This window comes from Protopterus annectens, chromosome 1.part0, assembly GCF_019279795.1.
Source record: "Protopterus annectens isolate FY-2018-M chromosome 1.part0, PAN1.0, whole genome shotgun sequence".
Lineage (NCBI taxonomy): Eukaryota > Metazoa > Chordata > Ceratodontiformes > Protopteridae > Protopterus > Protopterus annectens.
The window spans coordinates 1,145,480,186-1,145,496,620 of NC_056725.1; the positions used below are offsets into that span (position 1 = coordinate 1,145,480,186).

At 38.8% G+C, this 16,435-nt stretch overlaps 1 protein-coding gene across 4 annotated transcripts in view; it reads right to left on the reverse strand.

Annotated features, from left to right (window-relative positions):
- The window catches only part of BVES (blood vessel epicardial substance), a 1,268,883-nt gene that overhangs the window by 1,251,525 nt on the left and 923 nt on the right, over positions 1 to 16,435 (reverse strand). For 3 of the 4 annotated variants that reach the window (XM_044065172.1, XM_044065155.1, XM_044065180.1), the window contains exon 1: positions 12,374 to 14,022. The gene's annotated coding sequence lies outside the window, so the exon portion shown is untranslated. Of the gene's footprint in view, positions 1 to 12,373; positions 14,309 to 15,966; positions 16,076 to 16,435 lie in introns of those variants that run through there. The other variant, XR_006363991.1, reaches the window with a different exon arrangement.

Genomic DNA, 16,435 nt, shown 5'->3' on the forward strand with positions numbered 1-16,435 from the left:
TTGGCCAACCGGCCATTTATCATAAGCATGGCTATAAACAAAAAAATCTGTTTTTATATTTTAACTTTATACTGCTGTCCCTCCATCTACCTAATACTGAATAATTGTATGAATATCTCCAAATGTTAACCCTGTTTACTTACTTTGTTATTCATTTGCCCCTATACCCTGGAAAACCTGGAAAAGAGTAGTACATTTTGAGCTATTTCCTCTTACAATTCTAAAAAGGCTATTTTGGAAAAATATTCATATACATAAATATGCTTCTCATATTTTTTGGGTTGTCAGTCTGTACACATTAAATCACACAGTCCTAGATATTTTTGGTATCATTAGCCACAATATTTCTAAGAGACAGTCAGAAAAAAATGTACTCATCTCAGTGTACTGAGTACATCTGGCAGTAGAAATGTACTCATCTCAGTGTACTGAGTACATCTGGCAGTAGAAATGTACTAAGCACAGTGTACTGAGCACATCTGGCAGTAGAAATGTACTAAGCACAGTGTACTCAGTACATCTGGAAGTAGAAATGTGCTAATCTCCTAGGTGAAGGTATAAATGCATTTCAAGACCCTCCCCAAGCTGAAAGTGGTAACTACACCAAAGTTTACACCAAAGCCCTGTACAATCACTTGCATATGTGTATAAACTCGGCTGTACCAGACAGAATCAAAGCCAGAGAGCCCCAAGTAAAATCAAGCTGCCATGGTGGACTTCCAGCAACAACAAACTCTACAATAAATGCAAAAAGTTGCTGTCCAAAAAAACAAACACAAGGACTCAACAATTGAATAGTACCCTCCTCAGCCTTAACAGGCAAATAAGCCAACTTGTCAAATCCTTCAAGAGCTCCTTTTAGAGAAACCTAACAAGTACTGCCAAGGATAACCTTAAGGCCTTTCACAGCTATGTACATAACCTAAAGGGTAGGGCTCAAGCATGTGCAGAACTGATGGCCAACAGACCCCACAGAGATAGCAAACCTGCTAGTAGATAGGTTTGGCAAAAATTCCATTCCTTTATCCCTCCTATCTTAAAACAAACTCTCCCCCCAAACTTCCCCCCACCTTACATATCTGAAGAGCAGGTCCTCAAAGCCCTGTCCAAGGCAAAGAACACGGCCTCTAAGGTACCAGATGACATCTCAAGCTGTCTTCTAAACAGGCTAAAACATGAACTAGCATCACCACTAAGTACCCATTTCAATCATACCCTAACCACAGGCCTTATTCCTGAAGAATGGAGAACAGCTACAGTTATTCTCCTCCACAAAGGTGGCCTAGCAATAGACCCGGGGAATTACAGACCCATAAGACTGACCAGCCTCATCTGTAAGGCCATAGAACATATTATGGACCTCATAAATAAAGACATAGGTGACCTCCAAACCCTGGATCCTTCCCAATTTGGCTTCATGAAGGGCAAATCCTGCCTGTTAAATCTGCTTGATTTCTTTGACAGTGTGACTAAGGTCATTGATGAGGGCAAATCTGTGCACATAACATACCTCAACTTGGCAAAGGCTTTTGACACAATCCCACATTCAGGCATTACTGATAAACTTAGCAAACTGAATATAAACCTCTTTGTTGTAAGATGGATTGCCAATTGGCTCACAAACCAGACACACACTATCAAAGTGGGCGACTCCACATTAACCAGCAGACCTGTTACCAGAGGGGTGCCACAGGGGTCAGTGATGGTCCCCCTACTGTTTGGTATATACTTCTCAGAAGTTCAGTTCAAAACTAAAGGGTTGTGACTGACCAAGTTTGCAAATGACTGCAAACTAGGTGTAATCCTTGAATCCCCAAATGATGTCAGAATACTCCAGGAGGGGCAGAGCAATGACCAGTGTATTAGTCACAGTCTCAAACTGAATGCAGAGAAATGCATCATCATTCCTTTCAGCACAAATAATGTCCCTTCACACTATCAAATCAACAACAATACCCTAAGTACCCATGAAGTGGTAAAGGACCTGGGATCACAGGTTGACCGCGACCTTAACTTCGACCACCACTTGTCTACCATTGTAAGGAAAGCTTTCCACATAGCTCACTTGATTAGTAAACGCATTGTCTCAAGATCAAAAGAGGTTATAACCACCCTATACTCAGCAGTTATCCGGACCATGATTGAGTATGACTCCTCGTTCGGTATGTACCATACTAAGCAGCTGCAGCATTTAGAGAGACATCAGAGGTTTCTAACAAAGATCAAGGGGCTCCAGCATGTGCCTTACACTGTGCAACTAAAGTCCCTGTCACTATACTGTGTATCGTATAGATTTCTTAGGAGAGACTTATGCCTGGTCTACAGAGCAACCCAAGACCCAATCCTAATGAACGTACTGCATATCCGTAAATTAAATGGGTCTATGGCTACCCGTTTCAAGGATTTAAATATGGCCTGCTACTTAAAAAGTACTTGCTGGGAGGGACAGCTTTATCTCCCAGCAACTGCCACATCTTTGGAACAAGCTACCAATTCATGTGAAACAGAGCACGTTTATGACACTGTTCAAGAGGAACCTGGACGAGTGGATGGTGCACCATAAATTCTTACCAGGGATAGCACTCACAACCCACTTGGACATGGCAGTCGTCACTAAATGCAATCATGCGTATTGACTAATACTTCTACAGTATTACATTGGGTTGAAACGGCTAGGCTTAAAATGACCTCTTTGTCGATAATCTAGTAATCTCCTATGATCCTATGATCTCAGTGTACTGAGTACATCTGGCAGTAGAAATGTACTTGGCTCAGTGTACTGAGTACATCTGGCAGCAACCTTTGATCACAGCTGCTTGCTGTTAATTAATGCCTCACTAACTTTATGCATTCAGTGTTCTTTGCAAACATTAGTCTTCTCCATCTAAAGACATATAACAAGTATATATTACAGGATAACTAGATTGTTACTGAACAGTCATAGTCAAACCCGCCACTGTATTTCCCTACAGGAAATTCTGTAGAACTAGGCCATGACCTAACTATAGTTCCTCTGAGGACTACATACTCATATCTATGTGGCTTGCCATTAAACCCTTCATGAAATTAGTTACTCTGTAATCCATTATCTCTTTTACAGAATTTATTCATTTTATTCAGTCGCCAAACTTATAGAGTTGATTTGACTACATGGCATTTGACATTGTATCTTCTAAATGAAGAAGTCATCTTCCTGCACGTCTTTGGCAAGTCTTACACAACATGATATTTTGGAGACTATAAAAATCATTTCACTTGTAACAATATGTACATGTGCAATTGTCCTGTTATCTGACCACTCCTTCCAGTCAATCTCTGTTGTCTGACTTGGACCAAGATTTAATCAGGAGTTGATTAGTACATAAAAAGCACATTGAATACCATATATCTAACAATTTTTCAATGATGATGTAATTTTATAACTTTGCTTAGCACTCTTTAAAGTTCTGCTGTTCTCGGTTTTAAAAACCTGGAACTTTGCCTTGCAGTAGCTTCAGAAATGTTTAGATCAGCCATCCATTTCCTCATGTCACAATTTGCATCCTGCTCTGTGCATAGCTACTAGGTTTATCAGTGTCATTTTAGTTCAGTGTGTTTCTATATTGCAAATTCCATATATACTGTACAGTACAGTATGTGTAATATACTGTATATTGCATATGTAATGTAGAGTACACATACTATATATTGCTTTTTTATATCATATACTGATTATGTATATGCAAACTACATTATCTCGATGCATATATTCGCTGTTTTGCATTTGGTGATCTTTGACAATTGTTTTCTTTCTGTTACTTTGACTTACTGTATATTTCTGATAATGTTTCTGGAGGATTTTTTTGTAGGCCTCTGCTGAAAATTGATTTTGCCCAGTCAGACTTTCCCAATCAAATAAATAATAATTGGGGGTTAGGGCCTCTTTGAGCTTTGATACCAGAGTGTGAGCAAGGAAAACAATCACAGCATTTCCTAGATTACATGGATGGAATATGTCACAATCTATATTAGACAGATTCAACCCTTGAATGTCTTTTTTTGTATACAGATGTGATAGCGTTGCCCCTTGGGACACTTCTCTTACTGAATAGTCCTCCTTTGTGGGTTTCTAACGTTTTGTCATGTTTTAGTGTTTATCTCATATAAGGAAATAATCTGCCACCTGCAATCAGTCAAGAAAGGCAGCAAAAGATATGTTGGCTGTGCCCTACTAAGACAGTTACAGCAAGTCAGCAGCTCTGTATGCCCTACTAAGACAGCCACAGCAAGTCACCAGCTCTGTGTGTCCTACTGAGACAGTTACAGCAAGTCAGCAGCTCTGTGTGCCCTACTAAGACAGTTACAGCAAGTCAGCAGCTCTGTGTGCCCTACTAAGACAGTTACAGCAAGTCAACAGCTCTGTGTGCCCTACTGAGACAGTTACAAGCCAGCAGCTCTGTGTGCCCTACTGAGACAGTTACAGCAAGTCAGCAGCTCTGTGTGCCCTACTGACACACCTACAACAAGTCAGCAGCCCTGTGTGCCCTACTGAGATGGTTACAGCAAGTTAGCAGCTCTATGCACCCTACAGAGACACCTACAAGTCAGCAGCTCTGTGTGCCCTACTATGACAGTTACAGCAAGTCAGCAGCTCTGTGTGCCCTACTGAGATGATTACAGCAAGGCAACAGCTCTGTTTGCCCTACTAAGACAACTACAGCAAGTCAGCAGCTCTGTGTGCCCTACTGAGACAGCTACAGCAAGTCAACAGCTGTGTGTTTCCTACTGAGACAGTTACAGCAAGTCAGCAGCTCTGTGTGCCCTACTGAGACACCTACAACAAGTCAGCAGCCCTGTGTGCCCTACTGAGACACCTACAACAAGTCAGCAGCCCTGTGTGCCCTACTGAGACAGTTACAAGTCAGCATCTCTGTGTGCCCTACTGAGACACCTACAACAAGTCAGCAGCCCTGTGTGCCCTACTGAGACAGTTACAAGTCAGCATTTCTGTGTGCCCTACTGAGATGGTTACAGCAAGTTAGCAGCTCTATGCACCCTACAGAGACACCTACAAGTCAGCAGCTCTGTGTGCCCTACTGAGACAGCTACAGCAAGTCAACAGCTGTGTGTTTTCTACTGAGACAGTTACAGCAACTCAGCAGCTCTGTGCATCCTACTGAGACAGTTACAGCAAGTCAGCAGCTCTCTGTGTCCTACTGAGACAGTTACAGCAAGTCAGCAGGTCTGTGTGCCCTTCTGAGACAGTTACAGCAAGTTAGCAAGTCTGTGTACCCTATTGAGACAGTTACAGCAAGTCAGCAGCTCTATGTGCCCTACTGAGACAGCTACAACAAGTCAGCAGCTCTGTGTGCCCTACTGAGATTGTTACAGCACGTCACAGCTCTGTGTGCCCTACTGAGATTGTTACAGCAAGTCAGCAGCTCTGTGAACCCTATTTTGACACCTACAAGTCAGCAGCTCTGTGTGCCCTACTGAGACACCTACAAGTCAGCAGCTCTGTGCACCCTACTGAGACACCTACAAGTCAGCAGCTCTGTGTGCCCTACTGAGACACTTACAAGTCAGCAGCTCTGTGTGTCCTACTGAGACAGTTACAGCAAGTTAGTGGCTCTGTGTGCCCTACTGAGACAGTTACAGCAACTCAGCAGCTCTGTGTGCCCTACTAAGACAGTTACAGCAAGTCAGCAGCTCTGTGTACCCTACTGAGACACCTACAAGTCAGCAGCTCTGTGCACCCTACTGAGACACCTACAAGTCAGCAGCTCTGTGTGCCCTACTGACACAGTTACAGCAAGTCTGCAGCTCTACCCTACTAAGACAGTTGCACCCAGTCAGCAGCTCTGTACACCCTACTGAGACACCTACAAGTCAGCAGCTCTGTGCGCCCTACTGAGACACCTACAAGTCAGCAACTCTGTGCGCCCTACTGAGACACCTACAAGTCAGCAGCTCTGTGCACCCTACTGAGACACCTACAAGTCAGCAGCTCTGTGTGCCCTACTGAGAAAGTTACAGCAAGTCTGCAGCTCTACCCTACTAAGACAGTTACACCCAGTCAGCAGCTCTGTGTGCCCTACTGAGACACCTACAAGTCAGCAGCTCTGTGCGCCCTACTGAGACACCTACAAGTCAGCAGCTCTGTGCACCCTACTGAGATTGTTACAGCAAGTCAGCAGCTCTGTGTGCCCTACTGAGATGGTTACAGCAAGTCAGCAGCTCTGTGCACCCTACTTTGACACCTACAAGTCTGCAGCTCTGTGCGCCCTACTGAGACACCTACAAGTCAGCAGCTCTTTGCGCCCTACTGAGACACCTACAAGTCAGCAGCTCTGTGCGCCCTACTGAGACACCTACAAGTCAGCAGCTCTGTGCGCCCTACTGAGACAGTTACAGCAAGTCTGCAGCTCTACCCTACTGAGACAGTTACAGCAAGTCAGTAGCTCTGTGAACTTATGCACAAATGTTTCAGTAGTGAAATGCAAGTATCAAGTCCAGAGTGTACTTAGAAGGAAGCAAAGAAGCCATTTATGCTAATGAACAAAAAACAAATTAAATTGTACTTGCAGCTAAAATACCAAGGGAGCCTCTATGTTCTTCAGGATGATTTAGTTGCCACTGTGTACACAATAGACACTTTTCTTCCACGTGACAGGTGATACCAAGTGCCTTTTACAGGACAACAAAAGGAAGCTGAACACTTTAAACACTTTATCTCCATTTGACTTCCTTTGAGTACGGTGAAAATCATAATGCCTTCATTTCATGTCTTTTCCTTTAAAATGCATGTGTGCATATGTGTATGTGCATGTGTGCGTATTTGTGTATGTTTGTGCATGTGTATGTGTGTGTGTGTATATGTCGGTCTATGTGCTGACCTCACCACGCATTCTTTTTCACATGTAGATGCTTTATTAGTTTCAGCCTTTGCTTACCAGAATGCATTAAATGTTTGAAGTTGCATTCCCACACCTGCTAGCACTTGCAGATGAGATGTGCTTATGTACAGATGTGTACAGCATTCTTAGTGTTGTCTTTAAGGTTTGCCTGAGCATGTGGTCTGAAAGGCACATTTTTTTTTCATTTTAAATAATGCATATATATAAAAAAAAAATTTTCTGCAGCCACAAAAAAAAAAAAAAAATGCACAGCTTAATCTGCTTGCATAAAGACGGTAATTTTTATTTGCTATCAGCTTCTTACTTGGTAGTTATGCTTATTTAATTCTTTTTTGAAGTCAGTTAATGAATTATTGCCATTTTAAACACATGTTCACAGAAACTTCTGGAAGATAGCAATTGTACTACTGCTTTCATAACTGATCGTGGGGTTATAATGCAAAGTATCCAGAATTTCTACACAATAGCATAAATTAAACAAAAAAAATAATATTATAGTGAAGCCAATGCATTTATAGTGCTGGCTGTCTTATTAAATGTTTAACATAATGCACTGTAGAAGCAAATATTTAAAACAAACTGTCTGCAAAATAATTAATATTTAGAACAGCAGCTAGACCATCCTTTCTACATCCTCTTTTATAAACTTCCATGAATAAGTATCAAAGGGTGTTGTTAGGTGGTATATATAGTTTCATTAACATATTTCTGCAGAAATACCATTTCCTTAAAAATAAATTGCACTTATGGGCAGACTCAAAAATTTTATAAATTCATCTAGGTGCAAACATTTGACAGACTAGATGAACTAGATGTCTCCTGCCTGCTAGATTGTGTTATGCTAGTTTATGTTCTGTTAAACTTCATGACCACTGTACTTTGACAAAATGTATATGTATATATATATATATATATATATATATATATATATATATATACACACACACATATATGTATGTGTGTGTGTGTGTGTGTGTGTGTGTGTGTGTGTGTGTGTGTGTGTGTGTGTGTGTGTGTGTGTGTGTTAAAGTCTGTGGCTTTACCCAAAATCATATTCACTAGTTAATATCCAACAAATCAAGGCCAGTTCATTCTCTACATATCTATAATGGTTCACTTTGGTTATTTATTTGTCTTTCTACCTGCAGGACCCAGTGGCTATCAAGATAACATAATGGTGTCCAGGTAAAACACAGCATGCTATAATAGTATATACAGTGTGTTTGGTAACAGATTATTCCAAATTTTCACAAAACTTTAGAAAAATAAGTGTTTCTTAATATTAACCATCAGTTAGCATTACCTTGTATGGAGCCAGATGATGTATGACAGTGCATCATTTCAGTTTAAAGTGCACAGCACTATAAAAAGCATATTTTGAAGCTGCACACATATGCAGATACTCCTGTGAATATATATATATATATATATATATATATATATATATATATATATATATATATACACACATGTGGGTATACTTCATTTGATCGATTAAATTGTCAAAACCATAGGACTTGGTTCACTGTTTTTTTTTGACTGAGACTGTAGCATAGTGAGGAGCAGGGAATGTGTTCCTTTCAGTTCCCTATTAAATGATCAAAGACGCATTCTTTCGAATACATCTTGATAGAACTAGAAAGCACAAAATGGCATAGAAGCAAATTCTTTCCCTGGGAAAGAAATTGCTTGGCCGCTTCCGTTACTTTGCTGTTTTCATGACGGTAGTGTGATACTGGAGTTGGTATATTTAAGTAGGGGAGTATGGGGGATGTGGGGGACGAAGTCCCCCACTTTATGTAACGTTTTACAATTTTTTTTTTTTTTTTTTTTTGTGGCACAGTGATTTTTTTCCCTTGGAAAAAAATAGCTGTTCTAAGCGTTCAAGATTGTAAGCTTTCACTTACATGGGTTCGATAAATCATCCTTCATTTTTTTAAGCATTCGATGAGTTAACATAGACCTGTTCTTTTCCTCATTGTGGTGTGATCCTGGAGATGGTATATATAATTAGCAAGAGGTGTAGGGGGTGCAGGGAAGCAAGGCCCCCTGCAAAAAGTATTGTTTTGTCTTGTTTGTTGGTGTTGTTTGACTTGTTTCAGTTGTTCAATGAACTGAATTATTGATCATATGGTCTATACCATATGTGTTTCAATAATGTTGCTCACTGATCAGCTGAACTATTACCCTATATACATGTGTGTGCCTGTATAGATATATATATATATATATATATATATATATATACATATATATATATATATATATATATATATATATATACACAAATATATATATGTGTGTGAGTGTGTGTGTGTGTGTGTGTGTGTGTGTGTGTGTGTGTGTGTGTGTGTGTGTGTGTGTGTGTGTGTGTGTGTCTGCATGTGTGTACGTGTGTGTGTGTGTATACATGTGTGTGTGCATGTGTGTGTGTGTGTGTGTGTGTGTGTGTGTGTGTGTGTGTGTGTGTGTGTGTCTGTGTGTGTGTGTGTGTGTGTGTGTGTATGCATGGGTGTGTGGGTGTGTATATATTATTTCTTTATGTATGATTGAACTACTTGATGTCAAACAAAATATGCAGACGAAAATGAGATTGAACGTACATAAGACTGAATTTCCGACACATCAAACCTGTAATCTTTGCAGTAAACCACCCCTGTAGCACTAGCCTCTATTTTGGCTGAATAGCGGCAGTGTTACAGGAAGAGATTTTTAAGGTACAGTGTGGGATTAGGATTGGGACAGGTTAGGGCTAGGGTTAGCCTGAATTACTGCGTTGGGCAGTTGGGATTCATCCTGGCACTTCTGAAAACACCCTCAAACGCACAAACAGACACAAACACTCATTAAATCTAACCCAACCCTAACTCCAAAATACACACGCTCATATGCAAACACACAACACCTATGCCTTTACCCTAACACTAACACCTAAACACAAACAAACATACTCTGCCTCCCAATTCACACTCACCTGTTTCAAAGAAACAGCACTTTTGATACTTCAGATGTTCAACTATCTGGATGTTTGCCAATCTCAACCACACCTAGTGAGCCACACTGCTTTTCCCACAATGCACCCAGCCTGCTCAAGGTGTGTGTTTGTGGGTCTGTGTGTGAGTCACACTGCTTTTCCCACAATGCACCCAGCCTGCTCTAGGTGTGTGTTTGTGGGTCTGTGTGTGAGTCACACTGCTTTTGCCATTTTGCTAATTTTCATGCATTCAGACTACCTGAGTTTCCAGAAAAATAGGTAGAATATATATTTGTACAGTACTGAGCCAGCTAAGAAACATCACTTATAATAACAGCAATGCTTCGATAACTCTAGAAAGTACCATTGAATTAAATAAAAAGACTTTTTTAATTGTTTTTTGAAGCTCACAATTAATACTTCTAACTAATTTTTATAAAATGTAAAATTAAACAAGTAATTTGTGAAATGCAGTTTGTATTTAAGTAAGGAATTTGTGAATTGCAATTTGTATTTTTTTCTTTGGCAGCCATCCACCCCAACCCCCACAAGCACTAGGCCACTTTCCCATGTTAGCCTATAGCATTTAGGAACACTGGAAGGTGAAGGTGAGTGGCAGGTATCTTGGTCAACATCTCTTGGAGTTAAGATGCTGTCTTTTATGTTCCTGTTTCTGAGGTCAACATCTGTTGGAGTTAGGATGCTGTCTTGTATGTTCCTGTTTTTGTTTCTTTGGTTGCACATATGGCGCAAAGTCTTCTGCCCAGAGCACAGGGCAAGTGTGTGTATCTTTGCTTTTGCTGTGTTCAGCTAGAATGCAGTGTACTCCTTTGCGTGCCTTGAGCCACCAAATTCTGCTCTGCATGCCCAAACTGCATACTGTCCCCAGTACAGTTCACCTGCAGGGAGAAATTCGCTAACTTTTCCCCTAGGATGATAAGCCAATATCAGCTAGTCACTTTCATTCCAGCCTGGGTCGCTGTTCTGGGACTGGGGTTGCTAGCCAAACCCAAACTGACTGTGGAGAAGTCGATGACAAAACCTCCATATCACAAAGCCAGCTCAGGTAATCTTCATTTTTAGCTTTAACTGCTTTTTGATTTCCTCATATTGGTTGTGTCTTCTAATTCTGAGTATGGTGTATTCAAAAGGAAATGGTTTATTGTCACATGCTCACTTGTTACACTGCTTAACATAACTGGAGTTCACAACAATTCTCCACCTCTGTAAGTTAAGTGCTTACAGGGAAAATAATCAGATAAAAGCAGAGAGATTTCATGGGACTGCTATCATTTCTGTTTTTTTTGGCATTATTTTAGATGAGGTAAACTGAAGGGACCTTACTGTGCAAAACATGTTAAACTATCACATAGAAAAAATTCTGAACATAAAGAAAACTTCCTGATTCACTCACACTGATATGTTAAAGATGACTAGAGACCATTTTTAATAAAACAAGGAAATCACTGCCCCACCTCAAGCATCTCTTAGGATTATGTCACTGGCAATAGTAAAACTCACAAGCAGGTGTAGTGAGCTAGCAATCAAGATTCTGTTTGTTTATTATGCAAAATAAAATCTAGCAATTAAGATTCTGTTTGTTTATTATGCAAAATAAAATATATTTTCTGCATAAAGACACATGGGGAACTCTTCAGTCACTTCACACAGTACAAACCTCTTCAGTAAAGGGTAATTCTGTTTCATCAGCTTACCAGAGCAGTTGCTTTAAAGTATAATAAAATGATTTGAGATGGTAAGGGAACAGTAAGGAGCAATGATACAGGAACAATGGAACCGGAAGATCCATCTAGTGAGAGGCTATGCTACAGACATCTTTATATTTCTTGATGTTAGCTCTGCGGACATTCTGACTATTATGCAGAGCTTTGCAATTGTAGTCTAACTCATTATTTTATGCACACCACGCTGTTTTCATTTAGCAACATCCATTTTTGTTTTCTTGTGTTACTTCAGCAGAGTTCTGCTAGTGCACAATCAAAGGCAAATACACCAAGCTATAAGTAATAACTGAAGAAGTCTCTAATACAGTGTAGCCCCAGATAAAGTTTAACACAACTTCAATTTACACAACCACAAACACTAAATTTCAAAATGCTTCACCTTTGCCAGTGGCACATTTCTTGCTTTACTTAGTAAATTGTTAAAATTACAGAAATCCCATGTAAACTATTGCTCTCAGCTGATAACATACAGCACAGGATTCGGTCACCTTACACAGCTATACCTTCCTTATTCCTCCTCGCACCAGTACACTTGCATGTCATTCTTTGTTTCTCTGTTCATTGCGAGATTCATTTCACTTTTAATGTATTTGTGCTAATAACAAAATCTTTCAAAGCACTCCTCTCCTGAAAGAAACAACAGCTGTAATGTGTTTACATTTTTTTACACTTACTTATTGCACTTTTGATTAATTTTACTTTGTTCTTGTTAAAAGTACCAACTTAAGCAAATAATCACAGAAATCAATTCAACTCACCAAATCTCAGTTTTCAACCCCCCAAGTACAGAATAAGCAGGACTTTGGCGCTCTTCAAAGCTTTCCACTTCTTTATTTTTAATAACGTAGTGAGCACATCTTGTTATAGCATAACATTAGTTGCACAGGGTATGGCTTGCTGTTTATCCATAGGTCACCTGACTGCCTGTTAGATAGATGTATGGATTGTTCCCCTTTTTCCTAGAGGATAACAAGCTTCCATGCAGAGATCCCTCCTCCACCTCCTTGGAAGCTTGTAAAAGGTTTTTGTGGTTAACCCTTCAGGGACTGCATTGTACTGCAATTAAGGAGAGAAAATCACTGTGGACGCCTGTGCAGTTTTGAGCATAATCTCCAGTTCAATTAAATCTAGCTCTGCTACATCTGTCTTTGGTAGTGCTAGCTGTTTGTGTTAAAAATGCACGCTGTACTATGTGTAATGTGCTTACAGTTTATTTTAGATTTGTTTCTGCTGCTGGCGTCAAGCAGTACTAGAAGCCAGACTACGTGATATCATGTTACAAGTGTGTTAGGCATCAGCTTGTATTAAACAGACATCACACAAGTACATAAGGGGCACACCAGCCATAATTAGACTGATTACATCAGCATTTCGCATTAGAAATCCCTCTTGAATTCTTTGTTTCCTAAATCCACCTCTTGCATGCAAAGCATTCAATGAACTTTTTTCTTCTTATGATTTTTACAAATACCATAACTTTTTACCTATAAAAAAACTTAATTTTAATTTAGTATGCACATCTTCCTTATATGTAGGTGTCGTAAAAATAACATTTGCATGAAGATGGTGCATGTAAGCACATAGACTGCATAATTGCATGTGTATCTATTTCTGCTGTTTCCCACGAGTCATGTGCCATTTGCAACCTTCACCGTTCCATTTCCAATATAGCACACAAACAGCACACTACAGAACAAGGTTTGCGCCATTCTAAGCTTCCTACTGTACAGAATAATCCTACATGCATTCAAGACATTTAGTGGGTGGGTGAGTCGTGCCAGCAGCCTGCAACAGGTGCAAGGGGAGGGTCAACCACCTTCTGCACAAAATGAACATTAGAGGCTACAGCTCTTGTGCCTGCACTACAACAAAGAAATAAGTATTCTGTGGCCCTTGGTACTCTTCACTGCTCTCATCAATTAAAAATGTAGGATTGTTTTCTTTTTAAGGCAACTTTTTTTATTTTACTTTCCATTCAAGTTTATTATTTATGGAAACATTCTATTTAACAATGATGATCCAACATTTTTTTCACAAAATATGTGTGCAATCTGTTTTGATTCAAAGCACATTGAAGGCACTGGGGTAAAACAAGGTTTAATTACTCAAAAAAAGTGTCCTTAGTGAACATCTAAAAGATTCTGAGTAGGAATGAATTAAAAAAAACAGGTTCAAAGAAGTTTACTTTAAAATGTTCACTAAACAATCCCTATGTAAAATCAATGGGAAAAAATGATACGGTTTTATTTGGTATACTGTGGCAGAAGTCCAGTGACTTTTGGCTTTGGAAAGACAGAGAATGTGTTTAATTGCCAAATAACTCCACTGATAGCTTGATGGCCACTCACCAAATAAAAAGAGCACAGACCAAATATTTGTCAGTCAAGTTTTGCATCTTTATGCTGTATTCAGTTGATCAAGTTCTGACTTAAAGAAATGTCTGGGGTTCCTTGACTCTGTGATTTACCTGTATCTGTCACAGCCACGTGGTAAAAACTTGGCAATCTGATATCATATCGAAAACCATCTCGGGCAAAGACCTTATCATTTAAAGAGTACAGTTTCTGTGCAATATCATTTCCAATGAGAAGTGAAAATAATTTGGAGACATAACGGTTTTTAGCAAACAATAAATACAGTTTCTTTCTTCTCCAAGCTACATATCGACAGTCAGTCTCAGCTGTTAGTGTGACCTGCAAAACAAAAACAATGATAAAATAGTTTAAGCATCCAGTACCCCAGCCTAAACAATAATGCAATCCTATTTCACGCAGTTATAACTTAAGAATAATGCTATACTTTTGTCCTGAAATTTACCTTGACCTATGCATGTTAACAGATGTTCACAAAATGACAGAGATGTCTTTACATAAATAACTATATCCATGAAGTCTATAAAAAATCCTTATCACTGATTCTTTAGTTGTAGAATTTGTACAAACATTATTGTGCAAATGAAGAACCTCTTCTCTTTCTGAACATATGCTTTGCTTTTTGAAGGCCAGTGCTGTCTGTCATATCCAATGGCCAAATGCTGAAAGGTATGGAACAAACAAATATGTCATTCAGCTTTCTCTTTTGTAACTGTTACTTAAATGTGAGTGATTTTTAAGTGTGAAATGTTTAACCAGTGTTATATTCCAACAAACAAGTTAGTTAAGTATTATCATTGTATTATTTTATGTGCTATGACATGTTCAGATGTTATATACTTCTGCTATGGTGACATAGATAACAGAATATACTACAGTGTTGCAACACATATTAATTCAGTTTATATAGAGATTATTTTTTATTGCATTATTAATGTGTTGCTTTATATACTTAAGGTGTTATTCATATATACTTATGTCGCTATGCATATGTACACTGCAATTATATGTTTATTGTACTGTCATATGCAATGACTATGCATTTTTTTAGTTTTGTTGTTCTGTAATAAATAATGATTTTGTTATTCAACACGTCTGTTCTTCTTTTATACATACTTATTTGCTGTCTTGTAAAAAGTAGCTTTCATTATCTAATTGTCTAAAAAGTATCCATCATTCTGTAATATTATTCTGCCTGATATAAAGGCCTCTCTGAAATGAACACACAAAGAACACAAGTCAGTGCACACAGTATAAATATTTATGTGTTCCGCATAGGGTTGCCACCTTTCAAATGGCCAAAGTGGGACATTTTCGGGACACACATCAGATTTTATAGGCCGACACATACCCATGGTCAGTACAAAGGATAGAACTTTACTTTTTTGCCTAAATAAAAGCTTATTCTTGTAGCAGTTTAGTTGCTTACTCTGTTTCTTGTAACATTTAGGTATTTTAGATACAGAAATAACTATTTTATGCAACTATTACATAATATATGGGACATAATTATGTCCTACAATCTCAGGGCATTTGCCATTTTTAATATTTTTGGTCAGGACACAACTACCCAAAGAAGGACTGTCCCTTGCAAGGTGGGACAGGTGGTAACCCTAGTTCCGCAACAGCACTGTAACTGAAATATTTAATACAGTGAAATCCACCATTTTTTTTTAAGATGGAACAATGACATGTTTCATATTTAATTTCTGGTTTACGTTATTGCTAGAGAAATGAAAGCAGTAGGAACAGCAGATTAAATTATTTGAGGAGGAGCAGGGAGAAAATATATGAATGTTGGTGCATGCGCTTAAAAACTTAATCTTTAAATATGGAAGTCACCTATTCATAGTTTCTCACTCTGGTGAAATAAATTCACAGGGACATGATCATTTTAATGAAATTAAGCATATTCCTTAATTACAATACTTCATTGCAATGGAACATTTTAAACACATACAAAGCTGTTTTATAATTACCTGAAATGTACCTTCTTCAGACGGTCTAAGTGAATCCCATTCGGGAGAATCCAAAAATTGATAGGGGTAAATATAATGTAAAAACTCCCCATCCACTGTCACTCGTATCCTGCCAAAACAAAATTACATAAAATGTTCTGAATCCCAAAGCCAGTAAAACAATTTTACAATCTCCTAGCACATAATCTTCTAACATGAGGAGAAAATATAAATATTTACAAATAACGATATTCCTTTTTAGATAAAAGTGTTAGTAAGAATAAATCTAAACAAGTCAGACGCACAGCTAAAGTTAACAGTGGCAACAACGCAAGCATGCTGCAACTGGGCTCATTAACCCTTTGTAGTGAACAGATTCCAAGCCAGTTTAAATAGCTTATCTCCACTAAAATGAAGCGTTAAAGGCACAGATTTCTTTGAATTTTGTTATCATCCAATCTAACTATCTAAAAATTTCTGAAGGCAAAAA